This window comes from Simochromis diagramma, unplaced genomic scaffold (assembly GCF_900408965.1).
Source record: "Simochromis diagramma unplaced genomic scaffold, fSimDia1.1 OVJJ01000753.1, whole genome shotgun sequence".
Classification (NCBI taxonomy): Eukaryota; Metazoa; Chordata; class Actinopteri; order Cichliformes; family Cichlidae; genus Simochromis; species Simochromis diagramma.
The window spans coordinates 12,516,441-12,528,608 of record NW_024387523.1 but is presented as its reverse complement, the minus strand read 5'-3'; positions in this window follow the sequence as shown (position 1 = coordinate 12,528,608).

Genomic DNA, 12,168 nt, shown 5'->3' with positions numbered 1-12,168 from the left:
ATGGAATCTAGTCTTGTTATGGTTTTTTCAATGTGAGGGAGCTTCAGATTTTCATCAACCTACATTTAAATTTCCTTTAAGCTTATAGCTTAACCTAATTGTGTTATTTGTCATAGGTGCACTACACTGAAATTAAAGAAAGGAGACCCATTTCTTAAGAGATTTTATTAAAATCCGGAGCAATCCCTGTGTTTTTGGCTCTGTAGGGCCTCTTGATTTATTGGTCATAGGCTGACTAAGCCTATCGACGTCCTTTAAGATAATCTGCATTTGGACTCAGTTCAGTAGCTGCAGAGCTTATGATTGAGATCGTTCTCATTTGACAGACTTGGAGAACACAAGTCTAGGGGGTAGAAATAGTGGCAACAGGATTTGACCTGGTGCCATAGGCTGCAGGATCAAATGAAAACAGTTCAAGTCAAGAGCGCCATCTAGTGACTGCAAAGAATACATCTGTTATAATTACACTTGACATTGGACTAATGCCTTACCACGTTAATGCAATTAACAAACTGAATACAAAAGGATGGTGCCCTTAAACAGCTTTGTGTTTCAAACCGTAGAGCCCATTCAGATGGAAACTAACTTGGTCCCATCACCCTTTGTGTTGCTACTCTTGTAGAATACTAAATAAGGACAACTATCCTCCCTTGTTTTTTAATAGACATAGATACCACTGGGCGCTTCTAATCTTTTGGAGCTGAAATAGTCATGTGGCACTGATGCGTTACTTTGTCAGATTCTGTTTCCCAACTAATGAGTGCCGTTTAATTTGAGCAACTCATTTAACCTCTAAAATTAGAAGAACAGAGCTGTCATACATGCTGAGTTAAATGGCTGCAGTAAGTGTAGACTTATAAACTGCTAGACCTTCACAAAGGTGATTCAAAGGAATGTGTGTCTGGGCCTTTACATATCTACAGCTGTATTCAACTACTGCTCCATTCTCCTCTTAACTGGCTTAACTGTTGGGCTGATGATTTCATTAGCCGCATGTCCTTTGTGCTTAATGTTCATTTACTTTGTTCATGCAATAAATCATAGTGAATAGAGGTCACATTGTGGGACCAGGCTCCTTTAATTTAATGGAGATGGATTCCAGCTCATACTCTTCCTTAGATTATTAGCTCCCCATAGAGAAGAAGACACAGTGACCTTCAGCCATAAGGACAGAATATGGTTATCAATTAGTGACTGATGGTGAACGTTAGGCCTCTTTTATGACCTTGGATATGAGGGAATAGGCTATTATTGCATGAAGTAGAAAGATCTTACACATTGATTTGTGTGTGAAAGAGAATCCATCAGATATGTAACATAATGGCGATGGCACTGGTTAAAAACTAACATTTTATTCCTCAGAGAACTTGGCAGATCTGCAGTCTATTTAGGTAGTAGGCATATACATCAATGCTTTACACTAAGATACAAAAAAGAGACATCCTTGAATTTTATTAATTAGGAATGTAGCACTTCAAAATTCTAATACAACATCAAGGCTGTGCACATGAATAAGCCTGTGATCAGATACCGATGAAAATATAGCAAAAGTCTAATTAGGAAGAAATATATGCACCCACTTCTATATGAGTTTTGTTCACTTTGAAACACTCAGGAAACCTCGGACAATAAAGTTGGCAGCAATGGGAAGACACCTTCAGCAGAACCAGACTCAGGGTTGGGCAGCCATCTGTCATGACCGATTTGGGGTGATGCATTAAATGTTCCAAAAAGAGACTTTTGAGTTAGTAACACTAACAGTTTGATTAGTTTTATTTTGTGATCACAGTTTTTGTTTGCTGTTGCAGACAGTTTGGTCTTTTTGAGGTACAGCTGGCTTTGCATCTTGTGTCACATGAAAGTGTATTACAGATCTTTTTGCGGCTGTCAAATGTTACAAATTGAAATCTCAATGGACCCTTTTTTGTGACCTTTTGACACTGAAGAAAAAGCACTGAAACAATTTTCAATTTGCTGATTTTCATTTTGCATTAACGGTCTGCTGTTCAATTCAGTTTTATTAATATAGCCTTAATTCACTGTGACAGTTGTCTGAAAGCACTGTAGAGAGAGAAACCCTGTATGACAACGCATTTAGCAACAGTAGGAAGGAAGAACTCCCTTTTAAGAGGAGAGAGACCACCGCCAGGACCATATGACAATCTCTGGAGCTGATGAAGACAAAAATTGCATCCACTTGAGGCTAGCTCCAATATGAAGTGAATCCCATAGGCTTATATATTATAACCGACCCAACATTATAGCATTAAAGAAAATATTTAGAGCACAGTAAAAAAAATAATAATTTGGCCTCAATGGATAGATTCTCCCTTCATAAGAACTCTAAGTAGGGTGATTTATTTTTTGCTTGTTTGTTTGTTTGTTTGTTTGCTGTTCATTTCTTTCAGGGAGAATGTACAAAATTCATTAATCACACAAAAACAGAAAAATGCTTTGTGCCAGATTTAGCTACTAGCTAATTTCCATCTGTGGTCCCTGGGCAGGTTAAAAAAAACAGTGAGATGCAATTAAAGTCCGTCAGTGGAGACACATATGCACACACTCACATACCTGCATGTGTGCAAATACACACACACACACACACACACACACACACACACACACACACACACACACACACACACACACAAGCACAGATAATAACTAATTGAAAACAACATGCATATCAAAATGTTAATCGCAGGTACAGAATTATATAAAACAAGTAATCATGAGGAAATTAATACTCACAAGGTTAAGCATGAGAGAAGATATGGAAATCTGCACAGGTTTTCTAATTATTTGGAAGGATATTCCAAGCTTTAATTGTGTTATAGCAGAAAGCAATTAGCATTCTCGTATAAAGCAATATAGAAGCCTGATAGCAGTATCCACCTGGATAGTAGAGTTACAACCGTGGCTGCATTGATTAACAGGTGACCCAACACACACAGCAGGAGCTGAGATTCGTCCGCTAGGCCTCAGCTCAACTACTTTGAGTCAAACCAGACCTCTTAGCTGTGCCTATGTGTGTGCTCTTGGATTTTCTGAGTAATAGTATGGCTTCCTGTGTGGTACAGACCATCTTAGGAGTTTGTCCTTCAGTTCTTGGTGAGTGAGAGCCTTGTTTGTTAGTCCATTACTTCGATGTGTGCATCTGTACTTTACACTCACACAGTTTATGACTGTGTGGAGCCCAAAACCAGTGAGTCACACGATGGTGGCTACATCCATCTTTTATGCTGTGAGTGGTCAGAGTGTGGTTCATGGTGGAGCAGTCGTCTATGTGACTTGTTCAGTGGACGAGTAGAAGAGAAGAGACAAAATGAGAGCATAGCATAGATCAGTGACTCCCAAAGTGTGCACCAGGGCTCACTGGTGGGGTGCAAAGGTACTGCAGGCTGGCATTATATTGTCAATTTCACTAGTACAAAAGCCCACAATGCAATACTATTACATTATATAATCATGATTATGATCATATCACAATGTAGAGGTTATACTCTATAGCTGTGACACACCATACCTAATATCTAGAGGAGAATAGATGTCCCTAAAAAGAAACAGCAGTAATAATGTAATAATAATGATGTTGTATCATTATTTTGTTTTAATGATGTCTCATTTAGCTCTATGATTGGCTTTAAACTGCTGTCTGACATTTGCCCCAGTGATTTTCTTTTTCATCACAGGTTTAACTTCCATTCATTTCTCATTTGATAAGCAGCACAATGAGGGCTACTTGGCAAAGCAGTGACTTGGCTAAGTAAACTTAATGGAGGGAATTGATTTGGGGCAAGTTTGAATAAAATATCGGCATTTAGTGTCAATCTATCAGTAATAACAAAAGGAAGTGGATTTTTGGAGGGGATGTAGTTATTTTGTCCCACCCCAGTACCACCTGAGCTCTTCCTGATATAACAAGTAAAGGCATGTACTGTGAAAAGATGTGGTGTGGTAAATAAGCATGTATGGATCTGAAGGCAGTGGAGGGAAAGGCCACTGTTCAAATTTGACATGTTGTTTTTACTGTCACGCAACGCTGAGCTGAAGCTGGAGCAGGAATTGTGTGATGAACTGCATTCTGATTGTGCATGGAACAAAACTGAGGTCAAGTGTGCCATTCTCATAAGTGGTTGCCCCCAAAGACTGACTGTGTTTCTGTGCATCGCTTTTTTTCGTTGAAGCGTGCATGCTGGATGATACCAAGGTTGCAGGACAAAGCGCCATCCACTTGTTTATGCAGCTGAAGTAGACCCGGAGCAGAACGTATCATCAGCATTACGGCGTGAGAGAGGAGGAAGAATAGAGGGGAGATGAGGAGAGAGGAAGATTGGAGGGTGTTGTCTATGTGCCAATCAGCCCACTCAGCAGTCAGTCCTCGGCAGCCAGGGGGGCCCAGTGGGAGTGTCTTAAAGACACATACAAACACAACCACCTCTTCACTTTTCTCCATCTCTCATCCAGCACCAGACTCCTTAGGCCTGTCCCTCCGTCACCAAGGCAACTCATCACATTCAGTCCAGTGAGCCATCTAACTTGTTTGTTTCACTTCTCATCCACAGTTTGAGGGGATTGTGTGCTAAGAAAGGGAGACAGACAGGGATCGAGAGGGGTGGAAAAGGGTGAGCGGGAAAACAGAGGAGAGGTGTATGCAGACGAAGCTGCTATGCCAGAAACAGGCGCAGAGTTTTGTGTGCCAAGCAGAATGCCACGTCTGCTCCTTTGAAACACGATCTGTTGAGAAATGAGTACGACTGTCAGATTTCTTTAATTAGCTCCTTCTTGAATAAGCGTGACGGCTGTCGGTGGTTTATTCTGACGAAAAGGAGGTTCGGGGGGGGGGGGTGTCTCTTTCTTTTGGGACATCACATGGGTAGCAAACACCCAGACTGGTAGAATTGAAGAGAAGGCTGTTCATGCATCAGCCTAATTTGTAGGGAAATGGCGTAATATTTGCAATTAGGAGCAAGCGAGATTATCATCATAGGGAATTATCGCACAGCTGCCAAAGATAAAAGCACATGTCTTGACTTCAAATAACGACAGTGTTTGCGGTTGCACAGTCTTCAAAGGAGCTCCGCAGATCAGGCAAATAAGCCACTGCACTTATCCCGTTATATCACTTCAAAATATTTAGAATGATGCGAACATGAGCAAGTTTCCTTAATTTTTTTTTTTTTTTTTTTGAGATGTGGTTGGTAAAACAAATGGATTTTGACACCAAGGTCAAACCAATCAGCAGTTAAGTGCAGAGGGAGAGAGATTTTCAATCACGAGGTAAACACAGAAACACAATTCTCTCCATCCCAGCTGTGAGCACAGGAACAACAAGCACATGTAGGTAAACAGAGACATAACCCACACCAGACACTATCGGTCCAGTAGTGGGAATGGCAGCCAGGCAGCATATGGACCTGCTGATGGGGCCCCTGCTGAGCTTGAGGGCCCCTTGTTTGCCTCTGTTTGCTCCTGATAACACTGCTGGAATTGTTCCCCAGCAACCCTTCACATTAATCAAAAGCCCCAGGACAATAGAGCCGGTCCACGCAGCGGTGCTTTCACGGCCGCTGGCCTCATAAAAACATCCTCGCCCTCACAGTCGACACATAATGTGTGTCATCAGCGGCTGCGGCACCAAAGTCCTGCTCCCAAATGAGAGACTGGCAACTGCTGGTGCATGACTGAGGATTTTTAATATCTTCCTTTCCGCTCCAGTTGGAGCAGCCATCACACGGCAGCTTCTTATCAGGTTTAGCTTTTAGAAGTTCCAGAAAATATCTGGCTCCTTTGTCTGGCACATGCATTATTTCCACCGGGATTACTTTCGATTTTAGTCTTTTTGGAGTGGTTTGGATGTACTGCGAGGTGATAAACTGAATGTATTGATAATGGTGAAGAGAATTGTGCCTTAACAGTAAATTATAATGAGTCTTACTTTACCCCTCCAAATCTTTTTTTTCTTTTTGACGACCTGAACACATTAAAATTGCATTTAACTGATATATGACAATCATTATGTCTTTCAATAGAAAAGCAGGCTCTGCTGAAAACACATTATCCCAGACAGATGGGAAAATGCAGCAATCCATCACTTTCGCCCTCGTCTTAGCCGTTTTTAAAACCCTGTGCCTTTAAGGAACACCCTCATTATTGGCCTCGCATCATTTCTGAGTGAATCTGACAGGGTGTCAATATTTGCACGTTCCCTCGACTCAACTGGTGAGATTTCCCTCAGTGAATGTACACAGCAATTTTTACAGCCCAGCAAGGATTATCATACGTTGTCTTTGTGCAAGTAAAGCTTAATTTGAGTTTGCCCTGCAGGGGACCTTTTTTACCCTTTAAAGTTTTGTGTGATTTCAGAACGGATGAATAAACCATAATGACAGCATGCCAGTGGGAGCTGCGAGCTGAAAGTGAACACCTGTCACTGTCAGCAGTCTGCAGCTTCCCGCCACCAACAGACAGATCAGAAAAGGTCACCTTGTGTCTGTAGGACCTGATCGGGGGACTGGCAGTTGATAACTCAGCACTGGACTATACTCCCACTGAGGATAGAGAGGGGGACACTTATCACAGCTGACCCCTATCTGCTGTCAACTGCAGATTCATTCCTCATCTTCTGAAGCTTGAATCACTCTCTGTCCTCTGTTTCTCCTCCTCTGTCTTGTGTCTTTCTACCCCCCCCCCCCACCCTAATGAACTTTTGGGCTTTTTTTGCAGTCTAGCTTTTCTTCAACATGTCAGTTTTCTTTTATGTTTCTCTGGATTTTGTTTTTCTCAAATGCACGCATTGCTGTTTCCATTTATACTGCTCCTTCTTTTCTCACTGGCTCTACTTGCCTTCCTGTGAATGGCAGCTTTCAGTGCTTCTGGTTTTTTTAACTGTATTTTACCCATTTCTTTCCACTTCACCTAACTGAGAGCCTTGCTTTTCCCTGCCTGTCTGACTGCATACACACAGCACAAAGACTCCTCCCTACCACACACACCCTTGAGCTGGAGCACTTGCACTTATAGGAGGTGACATGGAGAGAAACAGTGGTCATCTAATCCATGACAGAAGATGAGAAAGGACATTTTTCTCTGATGTAGTTTATTCCTGTCGGTTGACAGCAGACTGCTGTGAATATGGCATCCAAATGAAAAACTTTTATTTACTCTGGATAAATAGCTTGGGTCTGGGAAATGAAGTTCAGGTCTATTTACTTTCAGTGCAAAGAGACATCCCCTGAAATGTCGTGCGGATTTTTAATCTGTCCCCCATAACCAAAGGGAGCATCGAATTGATTTCACCTGAGGTGTCAACACAGCGATGAAATATGGGGTTTCATTAAAATCACAAGCAAATTTTCCCAAACTACAAGCCATCAGCCCAGCGAGGCTTAGCGTATGTTGATATTTGCATTATCAAAGTCACATTCTAGCAGAATCCAGGGACACTGCAAAATGTCTGACTGCCTGTTCCTACGACACAGTCCAGTGAGTTTACAGAGGAATTTGTGATCCGAATCGCTTCATCGACTCAATGAACCTTTCAAGGGCAACCCCGAGTGTGAGTGCACGTAGACAGGTGGAAGAATCCCTGAGTTATGAAATCCTCAAATCACTGTTGTTTCTTCTCTCCGGCTAACTCTAAAATACCTTGACTCTGAGCAAACCACACCAAATATTTTGATGTTGAATGCAAGAGCAGCCCATCCACTCCCATTATCTGAGGATCTGGAGTGGATAGCTCGAAAAGTTTTGAATTAATTCCGATAAACCTTTGTAGGGGTGTAGAGTGGGGTTATGTTAGCAATCCATTACATTTTGGCTTACATCATCTAAGGTCATCAAGGTCAGCTCTGTGATTTATTGCTTAAAAACTGACAAAAAGCCTTATTACTTAGAAACTATTATTCTTAGGTATGGTGTGTATTGTCCATATATAGAAAGTACTGTATAACAATTTTAAATATTTTGTCAAATTTAACCTCTGACCTCTCCTTCAAGGTTAATAGATTGATTTGAAAGTCAATTCGTAATAATGTTAAATAGCAATGTTTAAAACTATGTTCCTTACTGCTTTTGTTTGTATTGACAACATATAGACTCGATATATTGGAGATTCTAAATATCACCTCACTTTCGACCTCTGACCCCTCTTCAAAGTCAAATAAGGTCAAACTATCATAAAAATGTCCTTTATCTTTTAAAACTATACTTGAAATTCTACCGCCTTAGTTTCTGTTGGCAACATTTTCAAAACGATACTGGTATATGGTGATTATAGTTTGCATCCAAATATCATGTGACATTTAACCTCACTTTTACATTTCACCACCTTTCTTTCAAGTCAACCCCAAAATGTTTTATTCAAACTGCGCTACAGACTTAAGGATGCTTTCTGTGTTTGCATTTTAGATTTTATGTTCAGCCGACTTTTAATCAACCTGTACTTCTTTGTGTTCCAACATAGTACTGTATTTTTCTTTCCAGCGAAATTTCCAATGAGAGTATTATTTCCATTTACATATTTCATATGTAACTGTTAATATAAAATAGTGAAAAAGTAGTGAGTAGCATGTTAGCCAGCAGTTCCTTACATGAACTGTAGTGTAAAAATCTGTAATTATAACCATGACTTTACCTGATATTCTTCTTCTTCTTCTGAGTTATGCTATACTCACACTCTGGAAAACAATGGTCAGACTGTGTGCGGTCAACTTGCAGTCATGTTTTCTTTGAAATGCTTGCTTCAGCACCAATCTGTGACCACTCCCCTGCTGTCTTCGAAGCAACTTTGATGTGTTGAAACACCAATAAGACTGAGTCAGTCTGCTATCAGTCTTTTACCAGTTTGCAGTCTGTGTCAATACAACAATTACCTGATAAATCTTCAGAAATCTGTTGTGTCTACATATACAGAAATTCATATTAAACAAAAATTCTTGTCAACTACTTACATTCAGAGTCCATCCGGAACCTCGTAGAGTTGAAACAGGTATTCAGAAACTCTTCTCGAAACAGAGACATAGTTGCTGCAGGACAATGACGTAACTGCAAAACGATATAGGTTATTTTTACATAGGAATATAATCAGAATAAAACCAGCTGAGTCAGCACCCCTAATGCAAAGTGACTCGCAGATGAGTTATACTCATAGACTCATAGACTAACTCAGATTACTTGCACCATGTTGGCAATCTGTGCATTCATAAATTAGATGCTGATTATTTGGAAAGCTTAGCCAAACCGTCTGAGAGTGATTGCAGTCACTGTGATTCAGACTGAAATTGTTTGGACAGGTTGCCTCTGACCATACGACCGTGCAGTCGCCTTTCAATTGAAATTGGTTGAGCGTGATGTACGCTCAAACTCTTGGTGAATGGTTGCTGGAAATCAATCACTAAAAGTAGAAATAGAATTCAATTTTTACTTGTCACAAGTAGCTTGGCATCTGATTTTTACTCTACACTGACTGAGCCATTCAGCTCATTGTCTTGAGTTATTTGTTATTCAAGCTCCTTGTACACAGTTCTTGGTGTTTTATTGTGTATTCTAACATTGAAGATATTCCACCAGTTCGGAGTGGGTCCCTGCTGCCCCGGCCAATTGAATGTGCTATGCTGCTGTCACTGGCTTCTATTCTCCATCACTCACCTCTTCCTAGATGTCAGCAGCTGCAGTTCAATTTAAAGTTAAGACACTGAAACAGCCCATTTGGAGCAGGGCTAAAGGTGAGGGACCTGTGAGATGTCTAGAGCTAAAACTTGGAAAGCACATTTTACTGCTTCAACATCTTATAACCAGCCTATGTGGTGCTGTTTATAATTCTCAGTAAGATGCTACAAAATCTATTATCCACTGTGTTTTTATTTTGTGGGAAAGATAAATACCACGCAATTTCAGAAGGCTTATGGTGGCAATGGTTGTTTTGTGCACTGCCGATGCTGCGCTGGTTCAAAATGTTTCCTGGCTATTCCTCCTCTCGAGCTGCTTATTGCACTTCAGAATGACTGGGAGAGTCTCTTTGCTTGCATTGAGATTTTTGCCTGTTTTCTCAGCAGTGGGTAAACACGCTCATTGAAAACACAGGGAACAAAAAATTGGAAAAGGTGTGTGCTGGTGGTCGAGCCCTCACTCTTCTTTGTATACCGACTACTACAACACCACTGGGATATATAAAGAATAATTTTGTGTCTTTGTGTTTTCTGGTTGTGTACAGCCTCAAAGACCTCCACTGCCAGATAATTGTACATTGTTCAGAAGTTTCTTTCATTGAAGACTTGGGCACAGTTTTTGTTTCTATTGACTGATGTGTCACTCTCAGTCACCCTGTCTGAAACTCATTGAAAAGTAGCGACAGTCTCTGAAGGGCTGCCTCACTCAGTTTTAATAAATCATCCCCAGCTACTCTATTCTCCACTTTCTCTCTGAGACCGGAGAGTCTGCCTCTCTAACTTCGTCCCTTTCACTGCTTATCTAGGCCTGCTGCCTTTCCTTCCTTGCCACTCACTATCTCTGTTTTGCCACTCTCTTTCCCTTCATTTACTTTCCCCTTTCTGCTTGTCTGTCTTTATCTCTCTCAGCTGCCAATCTTTTTGTCCCTTTCCTACCATCTCTCACTCTAATGTCTCTGCTTTAATAGTTAGTTTCCTCTTCCCGCACTCTCTCTCTACTATACAGTGTATCTTTAGAACCTCTTATCAATACTAAGTTTCTCTGAAAGACTCCCTCCTGTGTCATCTCCCCAGCGAGTGTTGGCACATTGTTCTAAAAGCTCGAGAAGCGTCCGCACTAATTTGTTGTTGTTTTCGACAAAAACAATAACGGTGCTTTAAGATGAAACTGATCTTTGCCCAGACAAACCGTTTACCATTCCAGAAATAATCCCAAACCTATGCTAACAGGCCTCTAAGTACAGCACAGTGACCACCTTGCTGCCCATGTAAACAGGTAGCAGATCGGTTGCATGTAGGAATTTTCTCTGATAAGGGTGCACAAGTACAAGGCAGTCATAGCTATGGAAAACATGACTGCCTGACTCAGATGATGAAAAGGATCTTAGAGTCGTACCAGAAAGATTATGCTTCACCAGAAATGGAGAATGGAGAAAAAAAATAACTACTAAGACAGAATCAATCATCTAAAATTTAAGGTCTAGCCATTAATGTTGCTTGATGTTGGTGCTGGTGACTCATAAGAACCAGTCAGAAAAGAAATTGGGGGGTCTGCATCATAAATTTCCAGAAGTCTCAATTTTAGAGGTCCTAAAACACCAGAGTAATTTGGATGTTGGGTGTAAATGCAGTAGCTTCTGCCTTTAGGGGTCACCACAGCAGATCATTTGTGTCCATCTCACCCTATCCCTTGCATCTTCCTCTGTCACACCAGCCTTTTCCATGTCCAAACTTGCTCCGAGGTCTTCCTCTTTTCCTCCTGCTTGTACTCCAGCTCCACCACCTCTCTCTTTGTCAGTGCAACCGTCTCAAAACCATACATGATGGCAGGTCTCAATACCATCATGTAAAACTTCCCTTTAATTCAGGCTGCTGTCGGTCACAAGTAAAACGTGTATGTCTTATAGCTAAAAAAGTAGCTCAGCTGTATCGCCAGGGTTGAAGGAGCCCAAGTTGTGGCTGTCTCACATTTTGTAAAGTAACGACAGAAGCATATAATTAATAGAGGACTAGCTCTCTGCTGCACACTCTGCCCTTTCTTCAGTATGTTTTCTCTCCTTTTATTGCTTTTTATTCCCCACCTCTCCTCCTTTGGCTTTCTCACCCTTTGTAATGGGCACCAAAACACAAAACACATTATGACCTTGTGTGTGTGTGTGTGTGTGTGTGTGTGTGTGTGTGTGTGTGTGTGTGTGTGTGTGTGTGTGTGTGTGTGTGTGTGTGTGTGTGGATCTTCAGCTCCTGGAATAGACTGAGGAATTGATTTCGTGGCCACATACTCCATCTCGTAAATGAGCCTGATCTGTATTGGCAATGCTTTATCACAGTGAGCAAGCTTGACTTTATGAGGCCTCGTTGTCCACTCTTTTGTCTTTGGCAATATTTAACGCACTATAATTGATTATATGATTATTATCACTATATCACTTGGAGTATACCTACAATTCAGTGTTCCTGCACATAACCATTTTTATTACCAGAAATTCACCTGAAGTAAATA